This window comes from Piliocolobus tephrosceles, chromosome 10 (genome assembly GCF_002776525.5).
Source record: "Piliocolobus tephrosceles isolate RC106 chromosome 10, ASM277652v3, whole genome shotgun sequence".
Lineage (NCBI taxonomy): Eukaryota > Metazoa > Chordata > Mammalia > Primates > Cercopithecidae > Piliocolobus > Piliocolobus tephrosceles.
The window spans coordinates 24,463,717-24,486,244 of NC_045443.1; the positions used below are offsets into that span (position 1 = coordinate 24,463,717).

The 22,528-nt window shown below is 36.8% G+C and overlaps 1 protein-coding gene across 7 annotated transcripts in view; it reads right to left on the reverse strand.

The window, feature by feature from the left end:
- Positions 1-22,528, reverse strand: part of SOX5 (SRY-box transcription factor 5) — a 1,029,303-nt gene that overhangs the window by 655,442 nt on the left and 351,333 nt on the right. For 4 of the 7 annotated variants that reach the window (XM_031936285.1, XM_031936283.1, XM_031936280.1 and 1 more), the window contains one exon: positions 21,930-22,004. The exons of the other annotated variants lie outside the window; for them this stretch is intronic. The gene's annotated coding sequence lies outside the window, so the exon portion shown is untranslated. The remainder of the gene's footprint in view (positions 1-21,929; positions 22,005-22,528) is intronic. 7 annotated transcript variants of the gene reach the window in all.

Genomic DNA, 22,528 nt, shown 5'->3' on the forward strand with positions numbered 1-22,528 from the left:
TGCCAAGGCTTCCTGCTGCTCCAGGCTGGTTTAGCTGTGTGATCGCTGCTTACCATCAGCTGACAGAGCTTCCAGTTCCTGTGCTCCAGCCTTGTTCCCCGGACACCTACTACAGCCAATAACTAGACATTCAGCACCTGTCTGACCAGACACTTTCCTACAGAGGTGATCTGCTGCTTTGTATGCACGAGCTTCCACATATTGCTATATTCTGCTCCAGTGTCCTACTCCTTGTTGGTGATTTTCTTCAGTTCTCAGTGACCAGCCTTGTTCATTGTCCCAGTGACAACTGGGCCCTGATTCTGTTAGGTACAACAGATATTTTCAGATAGCTAGAGATGGCAGGGAAGGATTAAAGTATTTCGTTTGTTTAGCCTATGTGTCCTAGATATGGTAAAATGATGAACTAGAGAAAAGCAAAACTATCCAGTATTGGGAAAAGAACATTTCAGAGGCAGTGAGAATTCTCTGGGGAAGATCAAAGCTCTATCGTACAGAATTCAGATCAGGTTTAATCTCAAACCAAGATTCCAGGAAAGTTATGAAGAGGAATTTCTAATTAAGGATTATAAGTAAAACCAATACGATGAAAGACAAATTATTAGTGAGAAAAGTACTGTATTGTAGCTTAAAGCTTACTTTACAAGGTAGAGTATTTGCTACTATTTAGTTAAAACTTTATAAGCAGGTAAGTCAAATATATTAAGAATCATTCCTATTCACAACGCAAAAAACTGAGACAGGGAAGCTAAGCAACTTATTCGTTTGGAAATGATAAGAGTTTGTAAGAGCCATAATTGAACAACAGTTCTTCCGACTCATAGGCTTATGCTTTTCCTACTGCCACTAGCGGGTAGGTTTTCAGATTAATGGACAAAATTTATGCTTAGGTTAGAACTAGATTATTTTGAATTTCATTTTATCACTTTTCTTCTTGAATAAATAAAATAACAAAAAAGGGTTCTAAAAAATCACTTTTAACCCTGTAGGAATATAATAGGATAACTACTTGGTACGGTGTGTTTTCCTGAACCAGATGAAGTATCTTTGAAAGCAATTCATCAAATGCAGTTCTTGTAATATGGTTGGCATACAATTAACGTTGATTTTATTATTTTATCTTTCTATAGATTACAATAAATGATCATGGATAAAATATTGAATTTTAAACATGGCCATGAAATGATGACATATCAAAATATTGCTTTTCAAAATCAAAGACACATCCTGCTGCCTTACAAATGCGAATTTAAAGTGCTTATCAATGGGAGAAAAGACTGACAATTAACATGGAAACGAACCACAACATTCTTGGGCTCAGATAGAAATTTGCTAGTTTTTCATTCTAAATGAACTCACACTGTATAGATTCCTATGATCCCCTCTGGAAGCTCAGGAACTGTCATTCATCTTCCCTGCCCTCCAGCCTCTTCCCCTAGGTAAAGGAGAGCAGGTATGTTTGAACCATAGCCTACAGAGCAGCCCATATCTGCCACCATATCTGTTGCTCCTCTTGCCATTATTTCTTTTTATGTGTCTTTTATATGTGTCTCTTAAAGAAAAAAATTAAATAGAGAGTAAATGTATGGAACACAAATTATTAATGCAGGCTAAAATAATAGGCATCTCATAAAATACTTCAGTTCTGTTCTAGTATAGTCTAAGGAAGTTTAAAAGCACATAACAGCTTAAAACCAAAGACAGATGCACACACACACAAAACTATAGCTCCATATATCCCAGCAATGACAACAATAAAAACCCCAAACAAACAAATAAACAAAAACAGAACCTGCAGGAAGACATTAAGAGGCTGAATGTAATTACTCGATTTGGAAACTGACCAGGACACTGCAGTTAAAATCCTCTTGCTAGAAAGGTTCTGAGGAATCCTTAATGACTACAAATGGCTAGAACCTCATGTCCACACCTCATCTGAAAGACGATAACAACCAGCAGTAAGTCCTCCCCACCACTACCCAGGGACTGAAGTCAATCCTGACTCAGAGACTAAAGGGCCACCTACAGAAATTGACAGAAACATTTGCTATCCTTGGCTGACTTTGCAAACTGGTTTACATGAAGCAAATGACTGAAATATCTCAAGTATCACTACCACATTTTAATAGAAAATATAGTGATCTTATTCCTCATCTCTATAAAGGAATATAAATTAATGCTATGCACTCTCTTTGAACACAAACTGTTCAATCCTTGTGTTTGGCTAATATTGAGTAATGAATTTGTACATATCAGTGAGGCATTAGATGGTTATTGTTTAATCTATGTATGCCCACTATCACACTAACTTATTTTAGCTTTTTATATTTTTCAAGAAACTGACTCAAGTGCGATAATTAAAATACATTACAGTAGTGCAAGTGAAATTTGGAACACTGCCAACGTTTTCAAGAACTTATAATTTTCTTTTTCAGAGAAAAAAAGTAGTTTTGACATCTTTGTGCAAAACAGTCACTAACAGTCACTTACAATTTCAGGAAAATCACTGTTTTAATCATGACCTTTCAGCTGTCCTTGATTGAAAAAAAATTGGCCACCTACAGAAATAATTCTGTTGGGCCCTCATCCCTCTGCTGATTGATGGCCTCATGTGGCTCTACATGTTCACAATTATAAATAAAACTATATAAAAGTGGCAGAGCTTAGCTTCCATCCAACCAGATAAGGATAAAACAGTTCTAATTGACAATAAAAGGAACTTTAAGTGACATCTTTCCCATGTACTGTAGCAAAGTCAAATGGTAAATTTTTCTCTGATTAAATGTGTATTATTTTGGTCACCATTCATTACAACCATTAATTTAGCATCCATTGTGTAAAGGGCACTATATCATACTCTGTGGGGGGTGATGGAAAGTGGATAAAACGGCTTCTGTATTTTTTTTTTTTTTTTTTTTTTTTGAGACGGAGTCTCGCTCTGTCGCTCTGTCACCCAGGCTGGAGTGCAGTGGCCGGATCTCAGCTCACTGCAAGCTCTGCCTCCCGGGTTCACGCCATTCTCCTGCCTCAGCCTCCCGAGTAGTTGGGACTACAGGCGCCGCCACCTCGCCCGGCTAGTTTTTTTTTATTTTTAGTAGAGACGGGGTTTCACCGTTTTAGCCAGGATGGTCTCGATCTCCTGACCTCGTGATCCGCCCGTCTCGGCCTCCCAAAGTGCTGGGATTACAGGCTTGAGCCACCGTGCCCGGCTACAGCTTCTGTATTTAGAGAATCTATTATCTGATGAAATACTCAACCAGCTAACATATAATAAACATGGAATCCATACATACAACATGCAGGTGTCTCTATCTATCTATCTATCCGTCTAGATATGTGTGTGTAAAAACTGGATTTGGTTCAATAGATTGATATAAAAATGTATGCTTATACTTGGGAACAACATATCTATATATTTAAACTTTTATAAATATATGTGTAATTTGTCACATCAGGAAACTTTTTACTAAAACATTAGAAGCCCTAATATGTTAGTCCATGAGCTTTTCAACGGAAATGAAACAAAGATTCATCCTACTAGTTAAAGGTTTCCCACCTACTGTATAAGCAACAAAAATAGAGCTGGAATTCAGGACTCCATTAGACATCTATTGAAGCTCTGTGAGGCTGGAAAGCTTTTAGGAGTTCAGCATAAATCATTTAATATGTCAAAAAAAAAAAAAAAGACTTAAAAATATACTCCCTTTGTATTCAATTTCTATGAGTGATCTCCAATTTACAATCTTATGTTCAACCCAGAAATTGAATTAATCAATACAATTATCTTTTGGAAATCCCTTTTGTCAATTACCGCAGTTCATAAACTAGAAAGGAAGACTGAGATTCCTTAGATAGTAAGCTTGGTGACAAGATTCAGCTATACTATGGGGCTGATTAAAATGGTCATGGTAAAGGTTCCAATATTGTGTTTGAGGGATCACAAAAATTAAGCGATTCTTTTCCTTAAAATGTAAAGCAATTATCTACTAGTTTCAGTCCAAAATAAATTGTTTCTGGGAAAAAAAAAAAAAAAAAAAAACCTAGAAAAATATTTCTAGGATCGGATCACGAATACTAATGAAAAACATTATCACATGAAATTCTATATTGAGTCATCTATTTTAAACAAGTAAACTTGTATTTCTGGAAATCACCAAATTTTTCATAATCATCATTTTTTAAAAATTCAGTCTATTTTCTGTTGTGGAAAAATTCTTAGTAATGTTCTAGAGTCACAGTTTCAACATAAAAACTACAAGAGAACTGAGACAATTATTCAATTATTCAGCTAATTTAGGCCCAAACAATACTTTCTCATGAAGTGGTCAAATAATTAGGGCAAAAGGTTTTTTTGTATTAATCATCTTTATCATACATCTTTCTGTTGTACAGATAACAACCTTTGGCAAATTTAACATTAAGAATGGAAAGAGAAGAACTCAATATATCTGCCTAACTAGAATTTTGTAAGTTACTAAATAAAAGAGAAAATATTAGACCTATGTGTTCCAAACTGCATGTCCCTCTTGTCTACATACGCTGAATACCCCCCCTCTTATGGAGTTAAGTCAAATTTGAGAAGAATATACAGAATTTTATGAATCTGAAAAGTCTATAAATCCTAAAATTCAACCAACATTTTCAATCAATTAAAAAACACATCGATGTTAAGAATTAATTAAAAACAACTTAATACTCTTAAGAAACATCCTAATTGCTTATATAGTCTCCATACACAAACTCTGTGCCTGTGTGCATGTGTGTGAGGGTATGCATGTTTGTGTGTGTGTGTTTTGAAACAGGGTCTCGTTCTGTTGCCCAGGCTGGAGTGCAGTGGTGTTATCTTGGCTCACTGCAACCTCCGCCTCCCAGGTTCAAGCGATTCTCCCGCCTCAGACACTGGAGTAGCTGGAATCACATACCTGCGCCACCACGCCTAGCTAATTTTTGTATTTTTTAGTAGAAATGGGGTTTTGCCACGTTGGCCAAGCTGGTCTTGAGTTTCTGGTCTCATGTGATCTGCCTGCATCAGCCTCCCAAAGTGCCGGGATTATAGGAGTGAGTCACCACACCTGGCCCATTAACTGTGAATAAGTATTTATTTGGTTTGTGCCCAGCTTTGTGCTATCTGCTGTGAAGCACATGGTTCTGAAGTAGCTGAAGATCAGTTTGTAATAAAAAAAAAAGAAAATCATATATAAATAACACTCACAATGACATGATAAAACAGTAACAACGCACAAAAAGAAAACAGTATTGAGTTAGTGCTGAGTTAGAATTCCCATGAATTACCATAGTATTGTAATGCATTTTACTGAAATAAACTCTATGGACCGGTCCTGTATATACAACAGCATTTTCTAAATGGAGAAACTAGAGTAGCACAAGAGATAAAGGTAACTTTTTTAAGGTGGGGTCAATCAGATGAAGAAGCCACATGCTTTGTATTTTACCACAGTCTTCAACCAGTCCATCTCACTGCTTAAAGGCACTTCTCTTGTTTATATTCAAACATTAGAGCCAGGCACGGTGGCTCACGCCTATAATCCCAACACATTGGGAGGCCGAAGAGGGCTGTTCACTTGAGCCTGGGAGTTCGAGACCAGCCTGGGCAATATTGCAAAACTCCATCTCTACAAAAATACAAAAATGAGCCAGGCATGGAGGCGCAAGCCTATAGTCCCAACTACTCAGGAGGCTGAGGTAGGAGGATTGCTTGAGCTGGGGAGGTGGAGGTTGCAGTGAGTCGAGATCACACCACTGCACTCCAGCCCGGGTAACAGAGCTAAACCCTGTCTCAAAAACAAAAAACAAAAAACAAACATTAGGATACAAAAGAATAAATAAGTTAATGGAATTTCAGCCTCCTGAAGTTAAAAACATACTTCTTCCTGCAGATAACATTCTGATGGACATTTTTTTGTTTCATCAGGCTTGAAGAGGAAAAATGTACAACTCAGAATGGCCTAGCCTATAGGAAAACATTTCTATCCTCATAACTAACCATTTGTCGATTAGCATTTTGGAAGGTGAAAAGAAGCTTGAATCAGTTGACAATTTCTCTAACCTTGGGTGATGCCTTAAGTTATCATTTCCAGATCAATTTCATAGCCCCTTAAAAGCAGGTCTGTGCCAAATATTTGCTGAAGACTCTATGTAAAACATTCCATCAGAAGATGAGTACTCATCCAGTCAAAAGACATATGTGTGGGCCTATATGTGTGTATTCTAGTAAGCGTAACTGTGAAGGAAACCCTAGACAAAGGACAATTTATGGTTGACTTTAAAATAAAAAACTAATATTCTCTATCCCTATTTTATACTAAGACTGGAAAAGGCAGTCATACAGGGGATTAGGAGCTGTGGCAGAGGATACTAACTGGCTACCCAACATCCCTTCCCTGGCTCCTGCTTGATAAACTGCACCCTGCTTACAACAATGAGATGTAAATGGAAGTGGGGGCGGGATTCAGTGAAAACCTTTTAGAACGGGACAGCCCTGACTGCCTTGGTCTTGCTGTTCTGTGCTTTGTGCTTCTCCCACTTCCTTCCTAGACAAGAGCTAACAATGGCCTGCTGCAGCCCTACCAGCCTTCTTGTGAGCATTAGCATGAAGAGGTGCCCCCAGTGCAGAGGAACAGAGAGTTAGAAGTCTGGGTCCCTGATAGCAAGAGGAGACAGCTGGCTTGGACTGCATCCGCGTATCCACTGTCACTCGGGTTTCTGTTACTTGAAGCTGAATATAATCCCTAAGTGTTAGGGACTTACAGTTTGGTGTCAAATAAAATCCTGCTCTGCCCACTTATCATCCTGTGCTCTTAGACACATACTCTCTCTTTCTCTGCATGAACTTGCTCATCCGTAAAATGAGGATAATAGTGACACCCATCTCAAAGGGCTGCACTAAGAACTCTGATAATTAACAAACTCCATCTAACACACAGAAAACAAGATCGAAGTGTTTCATCATTATTTATTAGTATTCATCTTATTGGGCTACTCACACTGTAAGAGAGCAGCTCATCCATCGTTCAAAACTAGGCAAAAGTTGGCAATGCATGTGGTATGCAGGGAACACAGACCTTTTACCAAAATCGCTATCCAAAATGAGAACAGAAACAATTGTACAAAGAAGGGAGAAGGAGAGGGAGGGGTGGGCGGGGGGGGGGGGGGGAGAAGGTTTAAATTTATAGCATTCTTTTCCACTTGGATAATGATGTGCTATTGTTCAACCAGATATTTGGGAAGTGATACACACTTCAAAGTCCTCTTTTTCATACAACTTAAACATTTTTTTTTTCTAGTTGTTTATCTGGATTTCTCTATTGAGCTGTTTGTGGGTATATTTCTACCTATAGTTTTGGAGAATTACAAAAAAACAATAAATTCCATGTGAATTCACTGTAAGCCCAGGAGGGCAGGGTATGTGTCATGTCTACTTGCCACTGAGACCTCTGCATGACGATATATGAACTAATAACCCAATCCATTAACCCTCTTCGTTCCACGGACAGTCTTTCTCATTTGGGTCACAAGCAACCACAGGAAAAAGAATAAAACAAAACAAAACTCCTATGCTTTTACATACGGGAAATTACTGTTTATGTGTAATAGCAAAAGACTGTCAATGTTTTTGGCACTTTTGATTTAGGGAGAAGAAAGATTCACCAGGAAAAAGTGACCTTACATGCTAGTATGAGGTCACTACACTTTTAATTCCTGCAGGGCAAATCTAGAGTATACAGAGGTTTAGGTGGGACAGAAAAATAATAAAAACCCTTTTATATTTGGGCTCTGAGCAAAATGAGAACTGATGGCCTGCTCCCCGTGTGGTACTCCAGTGAGACGGCAGCCTTGCAGACATCCCATGACAAACTAAAGCAGGGAGAAAAGAGTACAGACACGGCTGTGCAAATGATCAAGGTCCAACAGGCTGGGATGCCCCCTTTTCATCCCAATGATGTGAAAGTTAGTTGAGGGACAGCACCGTCAGCCTGATGAGGCCTCACTGAGGACTGTGGTAAGGATGCAGACATGAGCCAAAGCACGGCCGCTGTGTCTGAGATCACGAGAGATGCCAGCAGGGATGGATGCCCATGATTACAGACCATGACGGGACAATTGTACAACGCGTCTGTTCCAGAATAAGATAGGTGAGGGCTGGAAAATAGACATCACTTCTCACCTTTTTGCTCACCCCTGTACAGTTAAATGTATCAATATCTAAGTCCCAGCACCAAAATGTCGCAGTAATTACTTCCTGACCCGCAATTAAAGCCTGCTACATTTTTCAGTCATAACAGCCAATTCTTTCTGAGTCATACATTGAACCAATTAAACTTAGAATCTCTATGTCTGAACGGATGACTTCTAACGAAAAGGGTGAAAGCTTCTAACCTCAACATCCAATCATATCTCTGTTTGGTAAATCAGGGGGAGAAGTTCAACTGAATGGCTTGGAATGGAGCCCATCCCAGCAGATTGTGCTGGGTAGAAATAACACTAGTCTGTCTAGGTAAGATCAGTGCCAATGGTTCCAACTAAAATTAGAAAAAAGGAGACAGTACCTTGGCTCATGCTTATGCTGGAGACAAGACTCTAACTCCTGCTAAAGCCAAATGATGGCAATTCAATTCCTGCCTGCCAGTTGCAAATCCCTACACTACCACTGCAGTATTATCAAAAGACATTTGCAATCCAGTGCACCTAACAAGAGAGGTGATTTCTTAGATTAGTCACTTAGTGCGTTAGCAACTCAAGAGCTAGTAACTCAAATGTATGCATACATTTATTCTGAAAGAAGTAAGTAATTTCCAAAACTATAGGCAGATTGTTGAAAAAAGAAATCAGTAGAATCTTACTAATTTGAAATAGATAAAGGATACTATTCATTTATTAGTTTTAAAGTGTAAAATGGGGGGGGGGAAATCAAGGATTGAATGACCCCACTCCTTCCACAAAACATTATCAAAAGACCCACAACACTTCTCACGCATTTCAACAAATACAATTTTGCTCTAATCTCATATGTGTCATAAGGCACTATGCCATAGTGAAAAGAAAACTGGGCTAGGAATCAGGAAATCTGGGTACTTTTTCTGGCTCTGTCACTTATTAACTGTGTAAAATGATGCAAAATTTAACCTCTCTGAGCTTCAGTTCCTTGTCCACGAAAGCAGTGACTTGGATACACGTTAGCCAGCTCTTAGAGTCCTTATTGCTTTCTCAATCATTGGTGATTAGATTAAATTTTAAATTTTCTAAGATCTTTATAATACATCTTAAGTCTTTTATAAATCTTGGGTTTGAAAGTCAAATCTACATATACTTACTATGTGTGTATATACATGAATAACGAACTCTGATTATAATAGTAAAGTGTTAATATTTTTTTTTTGAATTTGATCTATGCTGCCATGACAACACCCACACTCATATATAAGGACAATATCTGGGTGTCTGTGAATACTGTAACCTTTTTGGCAAATGTCAAAGCCATACAGAAACTCTAATATCATTCAAAGTATTCTTCAAAGAAGTACAATGTCTCTGGACAGAGGGATCTTCTCTAATGCTCCAGAGTAACTGCGGAAGCTAAAACTCTGGCAGCTATTGCAGGTGGCAGACAAGACGACACATTCAGAATGCTCACCCAAAGGCCTCTGCCATATTTAAAAGACATTTTCCTTCCACACAGGTAAGATAATTCTACCTTACTTCCTAATTCCACCTAGAGAATTCTCAAGCAATCCACAGAATTTTATTCAAATCGCCCTTATGCTCAAAATGCTAATTGATGTCTCAGCAGAACACTGGAACTCAGTTGCTGCTCAGGTTTCCTTTGGATCTGACGTCCTCCACTGGTACCAGACCTGGGAACCAGACCTTCACCACCCTAATCAGTGAGGGACTATCACAGAACTATCCACACTGAAGACAATTCACAACATGGTCAACAGGAAAACCACTTCCCTGAAATTGTGAGCAGCCGGAGTTCTGGTTTTAGGTACTAACTCCTGTGATTCTGGGCAAGTCCACAATCTCTCTGTTAAATCATTTACTCTCATACTGATGCTTCTTATGTGTACTATAAGAGTTATACACAACTAAGTCCAGCAAAAGTATTTCCACTCCATGCTGTGCACTCGTGTGGAAAGAAGATTTTATATTTTGTTATGTTTTAGGTCACAGACACCTTTGAAAATCTGATAAAAATCAACTGATTTGTATCCTTTTCTCAGGAAACAAATGTACCTGCGTAATAATATACACAAATATTTAGTGTACTTTTAGGGAGTTTCCTGATGCTAGAAGGTTCATGAACTCAAAGGAATACCCTGGTCTAGAGTACAAGTCCATTCTCTACTAGCAGTCTAATTTGGGAAACTCTGAATTTCAGTTTCCTCATCTATAAAACATAGTTAATGATGTCAATCTCTCCGTTGACATCTTGTAACTATTTTGAACACAAAATTTTTTTAACATCAATGTGTGGGAAAACAAGCTGGTGTTGCACAGAACTCTGCTAACTCTTAAGTTGCCATCGATCCTTTACCCTAGTCCTTTCATGGTGTCACAAAGTATTAGTGAGTACTACCCCGATCTCACGGGCATCATCAAGCTTTGGGAGGTGTGAGCCATCAGACATTGTTTTTAACTTAACCTGGGCCCTTGGAGACTGACTGGATGGCTGCACCGATACTGTGCCCCTTATTTCCTTTCCAGCTTTTGTTTGATTACTGATCTCTTAACACACATCCATGGAACTTAATGTACTAGCTCTGCTTTCCCTCTATGAAAATACTTTCATAAACTGGAGTTTTACATCTACCAGAATACACTTGGCTCTTCACTGGCATTAAATCTTGATCTTCACTTGAGTGTTTCTTAAAATTATTGTTTTGGGGCTCCATACTTGACATCTCTCCTCTCCTCCATTGGTGTGAATAATTAGAAACTGTCTTGCTAGATCATTATTTCTATTTTATTGGCAAATAGACTAGCAAAATATAAAAGTATAGAAAGTTCCCCCGGGGTTTACACAGTGGGTGACAGAGCAAGTTAACAAAATAGGACCCAGTTCACAGTGTAACATACCTATCACTCTATTACAATTTTCCTTTCTTCCTTGAGTCTACTGAAGTCATCCTTTTATATAGCAATGGAAAATAAAGAAGATTGGATAATACATATATACATTTTATTTAAGGCACACGATTTTTATGTTTCAATGTAACTTTTCATTTTGAAATAATTTTAGGCTTAAAAAATGCAAAAACAGTACAGAGTGCCCATATATTCTTTACGGTTTCCCACAAATTAACATCTTATAGAACCAATAATACAATTATCAAAGTCAAAAGATTAACATTGTTAAATACTATTTGATGATCTATGGCCCTTTTTGAAATACCAACAATTGACCCACTAATGTCTTTTTCTTGGACCATGAGCCAATATTTAGTTGTGATGTTTTCTTCATCTCTTTCCATCTGGGACAGTTCCTCAATCTTTCTTTGTTTTTAACGACCTTCGCACATTTTTAAGGGTCCTGCCAGGTTATTTTGTAGTATGTCCCTTTTGGGTTGTCTGGTATTTCTTCATGATTAAATTCATGTTATGCATTTTTGGCAAGAACATGACAGAAATTACTTTGTGTGCCTTTCTCAGTGAATCATATGAGAGGCACATGATGCTGATATGTCTCATTACTGGTGATGTTAAATTTGATCATTTGTTTCAAGTGATGTCTGCCAGGTTTTTCCACTGTAAAGTTACTACTTTCCTTTTATAATTAATAAGTATTTTGAGAAGAGATACATTGACAATCTGTAAATATTCTATTTATCATTATATTTTCACCCACAAATTTAGCATCCATTTGATGATTCTTGCCTGAAACTATTACGACTGTGGTGTTTACCAAATGGTGACTTTCTATTTCCATCATTCCTTTTAATTGGCATTCTTCCTGTTAAAAAAGAGCTTTCTTTTCTCCCTCACTTATTTCTTTGCTCAATAATTTTTTACAGCCTTATGGAGTATATTAAGAATATCCTATTACTCTCATTATTTTCTTGCTCAAATGTCCTGAATTTGGAAACAGGGAGCCACTTCAGGGAGGATCCTGTGTTATTTCAATGTTTTCATCATTGTTTACTCCATCCCTACTTTCTGGCACCACAAGATGTTCCAGACTCTTATGACATACGTTTCTGGTTCTGGCCCTGGATCATCCATTTCTACAAGCATTCTTGGTTTCTTTTGCTAGAGAATGGTATTTAGAAACCAAAAACTAGGTACCAAATGTGCTCATCACTATTGGGGTGTTAATGCTTCTAGGCCCTCTGAGCAGATAGAGCTGGGAATATAGAAATGAACACACGCACATACTCCTATTTCATTATTTGTATATCTATGATACATATTTTTCTTATTGATATCTAAGATAAAAATCTAATAACCAGGCTTCATTCTAGCCCTCTTGCTTTCTTTGACAGAGAGAAAATAGCTGTCATCCCCAATCCTAGGAGACATTTGAAGCAGTTTTGGAAATGCTAAATCTCACCCCTGTGGAAAATTGAATCACTCACCCATATCTTGTGAAATACAAATATTCTGATAAGAGTGCAATAGTTCTTTTTTATTAATTTTTAAAACAGCTTAGAGCCTAACTCCAATTGTTGTTTATAAGTCACTTAGATTAACTCTTTTTTACCCACTTCCTTCATCTGTAATTCCTAAGAATACAGTTAAGTTTTCTTGCTATTTTTTAATATTTCATGTGGGGTACCCTGAATACTCTACTTCACTTCGATTATTTATTTTTTGAGTATGTGAAATATTAACACAGTTCCAAAAATCAGAACTATATCAAAAATGTCCATTCAGATAAATATCACTCCCTATCACCTCTTCACTCTTGTTCCCTATTCCCATTCTTTCTATCCCCTTCCCCTGGGCCCAACCAGTGTATTTAATCAGTTTTATTAATTTCTGGCTTGTCCTTCCTATTCTTGGTTTCAATTAGCAGATACATGTATATTTTCTTATTTTATTTCCATTCCAGATGATGTTCTTCATTCTGTTTTCTTCAACTACCCTCCTCTGCATGAACATTTAGGTGGTTTTTAATAGGTTACAATTATAAACAATGCCATGATGAATAATCTTGGGCATATAGTTTTCTTTTTCTTTTATTATCATTATTATTATTTTTTGAGATGGAGTCCCACTCTGTCACCCAGGCTGGAGTGCAGTGGCACAATTCTGACTCACTGCAACCTCCACCTCTCAGGTTCAAGCGATTCTTATGCCTCAGCTTCCCGAGTAACTGGGATTATGGGTGGCCACCACCATGTCAGACTAATTTTTGTATTTTTAGTAGAGACAGGGTTTCACCATGTTAGCCAGGCTGGTCTCAAACTCCTGACCTCAAGTGATCCACCCGCCTCAGCCTCCCAAAGTGTTAAGATTACAGGCATGAGCCACCACCCCCAACCCAGGCTAGTTTTAATATTGTTAATATTGTGTCTTCAGGATTAACTGCTAGAAGTGGCATTGCTGGGTCAAAAGGTTCAGTGTATATGTAGATTTGTTCAGACATCACCAACTTCTCTCCCAAAGGCTTATATCAGTTTGCATTCCCATCTGCAATGTATGAGAATAAAGCCTGTGTTTCTAATTCTCCCTGAAATCATTTTCGCAAGATGCTGAGCAGCATTTGAATGGTTAATTCATGTTTACCTCCTCTCACTGCCTATAGATAATCATCTAACCATGGTGCTAACGATTAAGGAAAAGGTTTACATAAATGTAAAGGAAGAAGAACAGAAAAAACAAGGAGCTGGGAAAAAAATCACTCTTGGAAAAAAAAAAATAGTTGGCTTTGATCACAGCAGCTCAGGATGAAACTATACAGCTTAGCGTCTTCTCTTTGAAAGCTTAACAAATCAAGAAGATTTTGCAGTAATTTTTCCCATGGCCAAGATTAAGCCCTGCCTCCTTTATGTCCCCAGGATCTATACTCACATTACAACAAGTGGCATATAGTACTTAAGTTATCTGCTTAAATGCCTGTCTTGCATTAGGCTTTATACTTTTGAAGTAGACACTATATATTATTCAATGTATTTATCCCAACTCCTAGCACAATGTTCAACATTGTGCTTTCCCTGATAAAATTTTGTTAATTCAAATATAATTTCAACAAACTTTGTTCAATCAAATATAAATTAACATTTCCTGAGTGCTTCTTCTGTGCCAGACACCACCCCAAATATTTTACAAGTATTATCTCATTACATCCTCAAAACAATCATACAAGGCTTATTTTATTCTTATACTAATTTTATAGATGAGCAAACAAAGGCTTGACGAAGATGACAAGTAACTTGCCTAAGGTGATAGATCATGAAAAAATGGAGTTGAGAGTTGAGTGGAATTGGAACTGATATCTGTCTCATTCCAAAGAGCAGCAGGGAGAAATAGGAACCTTCCTCATCCCACTTAGGTAAGCAAGTTCTCACTCTGCCTACGGTAAGGACAGAATAAATTCTATATTAATTGAAGGATTTCATGCTAGTAGGAAGGAAAGAAAAGGCGGTGGTTTAAATGGTTTCCAAATAGACTCTTAGGAAAGCTTTCTGAGCTTTTCACCTTTTGGTGAACAAAGCTCTGGCTGCTCGGATATATGCACACATTTATTACACCCTTGTGACTGTGGTTTACGTGCAAGCATCCTATTAAAAGAGCTTTTAAAAGACTGAAATTTGATTTTCTTTCGGACAGCAAAGGGAAAATAAAAAGATGTTCTTTGCCCTCCTGTTCTAATCTGTGTTTGCAAGTGAAGTCTGTAGTTCCCAGAACTCTCTCACCAGCTTGTTACATTTCCATAAATCTGTCCAAGAAAATACAACATTGTTCACGCAAAAATGTAATATCAACTGTAAAACACATGCACACGATACCTGAGTCCAATTGGCCCTCATTTTGTATATAAGTAAAAATAACCGCTGCTTTAACTCTTAGAAATGACAATATCACATTATTTAGATAAGAGCCAAAAAATCGTTATTGAAATTCTGATAGCATTTGCCTTACTGGTAAAAGAAAATTACCTGTAATACATAGTTTAAATAATTACTTTTAAACAAAAGCTTCTTTTCTGCATTGTGTATTTATCTTTTGAGACCAACTCAGCAGGGCTATGTATTTTATTAAAATTGCCTTCAGACTGCTAATGGCAGGGCGTCTGTTAGCACAGTAAAAGTGATGGCAGTTTGACTCCTATTCCTAATATTGGGAGTTAGTCCAGACACTTAAGAGCCAGAACTCTGCTGTGCATTTGACTATGTTATCAACACTTTACTTGCTAATGATACTAGTGACAGCATTTCAATATGATGGGTCAGACTTCAATAGGAAAGCTTGTAATTATGCTTACGGAACCAAAGAAACCCCCCAAAAAAACATCAACCACCTCCCCTCCAAGAATCTCTTTTATCAGCAGATCAGTTGGTGTTAAGCTTCGTGACTGGGAATTATTTAGTAAGCTTCTGTTCAATATTGGTTTCCTTCTCCACCTTCCACCTTGGATGGGGAGCCTCCATCAACACCTGATCTCTCCCCATTCAGAAAATGACAACTGAAAGCTTTCCTGTGGTGCAACTGTGTGCCAACTACCCAGCAGAAGGTCACACTGATGACTTCCCTGTGGCTTTTATTTTCCCCAGGGAAATCCACAGCCAGAGCTAAGTGCTTGCCAAATATGCTGAGTGCCACAAACCAGTAGTGCTAAGATCCTCCCATCCTTCTTGATAGGAAGCAGTAAGCAACTGTGCCGAACACCTGTGTCAGCTCCTATTTCTGGGGACGCCCCAGGCAAGCACTCATTCAGCATTTAGGGAATAGGGCTCCCCTCTTCCAACGAGCACTTTTGTCCAAAAACTTCTCAGTAGTCATATGATAATAGTTCTGTTTGGCAGATCTCTGTAACATCAATGTGTTTAACTACTGTTAAAGAGGATGACTGAAATCATTTGTGAGTTAAATATTTTACTATAAGCATCTAAATGAAATCAGCAGAAAGATTCTTTTCTGTTATTGTAAAAGTAAAGGCAATATTTGCCATCACTATCTTTTGGAGCTATCTCAACCAACCTGAGGAGGAGGAAATGTAGTCTGAGATGTAAATGGCATGACTCTATAGATGGATGAGATCTAAATCAATCAATCTTTTTCCTATAACTGAGAACAGTATCACCAAATTGAACCAATGAAAATACTAACCAAGAAATGAGATGGAGAAGAAGTCAGGCAGTATAATGAGGGTGCCTGTCACAGAATAAGAGTCAGTAAGAATACATGAATGAATAAAGGAGTAAATGAATGAGTACACAAATAACTTTTGATACTTCAAATAAAAATCCATAATGTAGAAATGATTATATTCTAGTGAGCCAATAAAGCCTGCATTTAGTGCTTACTGTTTGAAGACCACTCAGGAGGGCCCTGGGCAGATATTAAAGATAAATAAATGAATAAACAAACCAAATACTACTTCAAGACCATACAGTTTGTAAAGCAGCAAAGCTATAACTCAAACTTGAGAGTTTCTTTTATTTCCACTATTCCACGTGATCTTCAAAATTCTACATGACATTCAGCACCCTCATCTTGCAGGCTATCCCCTCAGTCTACATCGCTCTTCTTCCACTAAGGAGGCAACTGTCAGTATCAAGTTTAAATTCATACAGCTGTATCGTCAACTCCCATACCAGGTCCCAGAATCTCCAACGTGGAATACTTCCTCAATATATCAATATTGGTAACTCAAATATAAAGACTCTCAAAACAACTCATGCTCTCTGACCAAACATTTTTTAAAAAGAATAAATCAATAAAAACAAACTGTTTTTTGTGATTTCCTATATCTGTGAATTGCATGGCCTTTATTTCCATTATTCAAGGTTGAAATTGATCCCTAAGCACTCTAGGAAGACATCAAACCCTATCGAATCCATCTTCAGATTTCTGCTTATATCTGTACGCTGGTGTTACCACTTCATGCCTGACTTTCCTGAACTCTTACTTCATGATTACATTAGTAATCGATCTTCCTTCTTATAGCCATACAGTTTATAAATCAATCAGCCTCATAGTGACATCATAATAATTAATTAATCCAAGGCACAGCCCTAGTCATCATCCTACTTTCCCAAGACAAACAAAAAATTTTAATGACTCCACAAGTCCTGTGGAGTTAGGACAAACCACTTAGCATAAGATTCAAAGTCTTCTTATTATTTGAACCCAATTTACCTTTATAGTCACTATTTTCCTTTTGTATCCTTTGTGTTGCATCCAAACTCAAGCCCAAAGAGGAACATAAGACACCACAGCTTTAAATATATCCTTGGCAATCTTCCCACTGTCCAACATCTCTGCTGGGAAAAATCATATGCATCCTTTAAAACCCAGCTCAAATACTACCTTGTCTATGAAACTGTATCTTTTCTATGGAGTCTTATACACTGTCACCTTGTAGATATTTTGTAGCCTTTATGGCACTGGATTTCACATTGTATTCATTTGGCTATAGCTCTTCACACCAAATTTATTCAGCACATGCTATTAGCAAAGCACTTTAAAAAGTGTATTAGGGATGAAGTGATGAACAAGACAGTTCACTTCCAAGTGAAAAGCAGAGGGAAGATAGTCCTTCAAAAACAACCAAAAAATGGGGTGAGGGTTGGAAAGTCATCCACACAGCTGAATGCAACTAAGGATGAAATAAGACAATGACTAAAAAATACCTTTTGGATTTAGCATGATAATGGTTATTGATGATCTTAGCAAGATTTGGCAAGATAGAAGTGGAAGAGGGTAGAGGAGTGAGAAGGAGAAAAGAAAACGACTGCAATTGAAGATAAAGCTTTAGGAAAATTTGTACATGAAGGGAGTGGTAGCTAAAGGAAGAGGTAAAATTTTTTAAAAAGGTTTTTATTTGTCTTTAGATGAAAAATTTGATCATGTTTAAGTATTTTGCTTCTAGTAATGCAGAAGAAGTTGAAGGTACTGGAGAAGAGAATCAAAGTTTGTTGAACAGGCAATGGGTAAGCATAGGTGGAGGAACTAACTCTTGTGGGAGTGGAGAATTTCCTCCACTGTCTGTGGCAGAAAGTGAAAGGAATCACTCCAGACTCAAAAACAATCACAGATGAACACGTGAAGTTGAAGTAGGCATGCCCTCTCCAAAAATTAATGTCAAAGAATAATTTCCTTATTTATCAGTTTAATCATGGAAATGATTTTTATTCTTATGACTGAAAAGGAAAGAATTTAGAGTAAGAATTTTTAGGAAAATAATATTAAATATTCCTAAACAGGTATGTATGTATATATTTTTGTTGCATGAATATTCTGATATGCAAATCATGAAAATCTAAGCCTAGATAACCTAGGTAGAGATTTTAAATAGTTTCTAATGCATTGATTAGAAATTTGAAAACTTTCCGGTAAATACTTATTTGGCAATTGAAAACTGCTGCCACAAGATTGCTAGAAGAAGGCACTCCCCAACTCCCAAATTACTTTTTAAATACTTATTTTGATTCTTCACACGATAGAAATGATATTTTTAGAAATAATCCTTCCTTCCAAGTATCAATAATATCTACTTTGACCCAATAATTTTCTGAAAATAAATATGGATCTTATCCTCTGTTATTTACATGAAACCATATCCCTTACTTTCTCATTTGTATTATAAATGGTTACTTCTAATGTAAGTAACTCTTTAGTCACCCATTTTCTCTTTATTACCTAATATGTGTACAATGGCTTGACAAACGTGAAGGAACTGCAGCAATAACAACACTGCACTTCTCCCATAGGTCATGGAGGAGGCAAACAGAAGTCAAAGACACCAAGTCACGCAGCTAGTAAGTTTCAGAGCTGCCTTCAGAATTCATGCCTGCTAATTCATACTAAATTGATTTGTTTAACTACTCTATGTTTCCTGCTCATACATAGTCTCATGGATTGGAATAATAAAAGAGTTACATGATTTTCAAACACCTTCCTTTGCAAATAGGAGATAAAATTCAGGACTTGTTTCTGGACTTATAGAAAGCTATGTGGTTTGGGTTGAAATTATAAATGGCCAACAAATGAGAAATTCAGCTGTGCCAAGCAACTAATTGAACACACATGATTTTTAAATATTATATATCATTATCATTAAGGTCCCTATTATAAAACAATGTTATTATACAAAGCCAAAAGCCATAATTCAAATTCAAAAGAATTCTGCAAATTAAAGACATGGAAAAGAAAAAGGATAGCTGTATTATCTAACATTAGCCCCTTGAACACAAGCATCAGTCAATATCCTGATTAGAAAATGTTGCCCTAATCATTATTACATCTATTTTTACTCATAATTTAGATTCTGTCTATAAAGGGAAATTTTTTTAAATGATGTGCACAACTTGTAAGTCAGACTGATCCTTAAAACATATGAACCTTAACATGCTCCTCATCTGCTAAGATTCCTTTAATGATCTCCATCTCCTTCAGAATAATATTCAAGGTACCATCATAGTCTACCAGGCTGTAAATGATGGACACCACTCAGCCTCCAAAGTGTCATCTCTCACTTGTCTTCTTCTATCTTCCTACCACTGCCCTTGCCATTCCTTCAACACACCAAGCACACTCTTCATACTGGCTCTTCCTGTTGAATGTACCTCTCTTTCCCCACATTTTGACATTATTATCTTATTCCATTCAGTCCTCTGTTCCATTCTCTCCTTATTAAAGAGCCTTTCCCTAGACAGTGTATCTGAGATGGTCTTTCAGTGTTCTCTAGTATCCCTGCTTTATTTTTCTTCTTAGTACTTATCTCCACTGACATACTCATCAAAATCTTCACTTCACATTTTCTTCCATAAGAATGAAAGCTCTGGGAGAGTAGGAATTTTCCTTGTATGAATAAATGAATTAATGAATGGATCATCATCTTTTTATTTCATCTAGCGAAAGAGAAAACTTTTCCAGGGAAATGGCCCTATCAAAAACATTTTTATGATCTTGATTTCTTTGAATATTAGTATAATCCAAAGTGAAGTGTTAGTACCTATAGTATTCTTTATCAAATGATAAATCGGCAAAATGGCAAATATGATGGTATTTTTATGTGTGTGCATTATGTAGTATGCAGAATGATTTGTGTTCCATAACCTGCGAGGTAGCATAATGTAGTAGACCTGCATCATGCCAAGAAACATAGATTTAGTTTTATTACTAATGTTTCATGTGACAGAGGATAGAAATTTAGGCTTATGAAATAAGTTGATTAGACCAAGTTTCTTTCTATCTCATAAGACTATAGGGATCTATGAGATGTTTGTCCCTTCCTTCTTGATTTTGCTTCCAAACATGCAAAAGTCAAACAAGTGTATTCAATTTAAGGTCAATATTTATATAATAGTTGGATGCCAAGAACACCCACCACATTTAGCTTCAACTTATTTGGTTTTAATGTTTATTTCCGTAATATTTGCAAACTAAAGATTTGGGGATGTTTATTATCAGAATACTCTTTATCAAAGTATCATTGAAAAGTGATTCTTAACTCTGCAAGAATCTGTGCAGACACACTTACGTTGGTGTATCATTTTAAATACAGCTTTTTGCAAGACTCTTACCTAATTTAGCTAAAAGCAGAGACTTAAGCATATGCATTGCATCAAGATATAGTTGAAATGTATCTTCCCTTTAAGCTGGTAAGCAGTGTTCTCTCAAGGTACATGCCAATAAAAATTTGTCTAATCCCTAATATCCTAATGTTTATGCTAAAAAATAACAAAATCCCTGAAGCATCCAGATAGAATCACTTTAAGCTTAGTTCCTTTATGAGTAAGTCATTTTAATTGAAGAGATCTGATCACACTGAAGGACAAAGACATTTCTCTCTCTGTATAATGAAAACTGAAAGAGCCACTGGTAGTTCTTCTACAGAAGACCTGGATGTGGAGGAGCTAAGACACACTCCAGGGGAGCTGTGGAAGTGGTAACACGGGAGGAGTAACAAAGAGGGAGGGAACCAAGTCTTCACTCATAACTAAGCAATAATAGTGAGAGTTGTGTGCATTGTTGAAACAACCAAGACACTTCCCTGGACCAAGGAATGAGCACACAGCCATTAGCCACATTCATAGCAATGGGGACTTCAAAGGCCAGTGTGGCTCCAGCTTACTGAGAAATGTGACTAAAACTAACCTTGTACAATGACTGCTGAATGCTCCCAGGAGACTCTTCGACTATTGAGACCTTTTATTTACATAGAAATTGTCCGATTTAATTAACTTTCATTTCATACATGGTAGTCAACATTCTGTAGTTACTATTAGTGTTGGCAAACAGATTGACTCTGAAGCGTGTCAAGAGCTTTGAAAGGTGGACCCTAGCACAGAGTATATGGCAGAGAAGAGAAGAAACTCGATTTTCATGACCTGGGTGCTCCACCACTACAATTACATATTCATTAACATTCTACATGTTTTAAGAATTTGATTCTTAAAAGTCATTAAGGGAAAGTCATTAAGAAGTTTCATTTCAAAACAGTTTATACAAGGAAAAAATATAGAAAAAATATACATTCGGGCATCAATGTAACTTAGGTAAGAAATTTTTTTTCTATTCTTGATAGTTTCTTTTAATTGGTTTTTTTTTTTTTTCTCATCTTCAAACTATAAAAGGAAGACACCCAAATGCTCGGCTTCTTATATTATTAGAGTGTTATTCATAAATTGCAAACCGAGAACAACTCAAGTAAGCACATGGAAGAAATAAGCAAGTGGCAAGAGAATTGTAAAACTGATGGCAAAAGAATGACCAGCAAATGGTAATGCAAATGTCCTGACCTGCTGAGTCTCCCAGTCCAATCTCTCCCACTCCCGGTGTCCCAGTCTCCTTGATATTATCTATTTCTTGAAAAGCTAAAAAAAAAAAAAAAAAAGAGAAAGGAAGAAAAATTGAAAGAAAGAAAGAAAATATTAAGTGAGAAATCAAAGTAATTCCAAAATACTCAAATAAAAAAACTGAAAATCATAAAGATAGTTAAATGGGATTTCTATTGCAAAATGTTGGAAAAAATATTAAGTAATTTCATTGCAATAATTTTTTTTTTCTAGACCAGATTCATAGCCATAAAACAACATCAGACTCATAGGACTGTACCAGTTAGTGGCTGATGAATGACAAATCAATGAAAAACTAAAAAATTTTTATTAATGACATTTCAAGATACAATGACAACTGAAATGTAAAAATATGAACTAATTATTAGGAGACATATCAATTAAATCACTTAAAAGTCATCATATGATTAATTCAGTCATGTGAGCACACATGTGTGATGCATGGACTCACTCACACAAGTGTGTGTATATAGCCTGAAGTGATCCTAAGCCTAGTTTTACTGAGACAATTACATCCATTTTTTATAGTCCATGATAGGTAG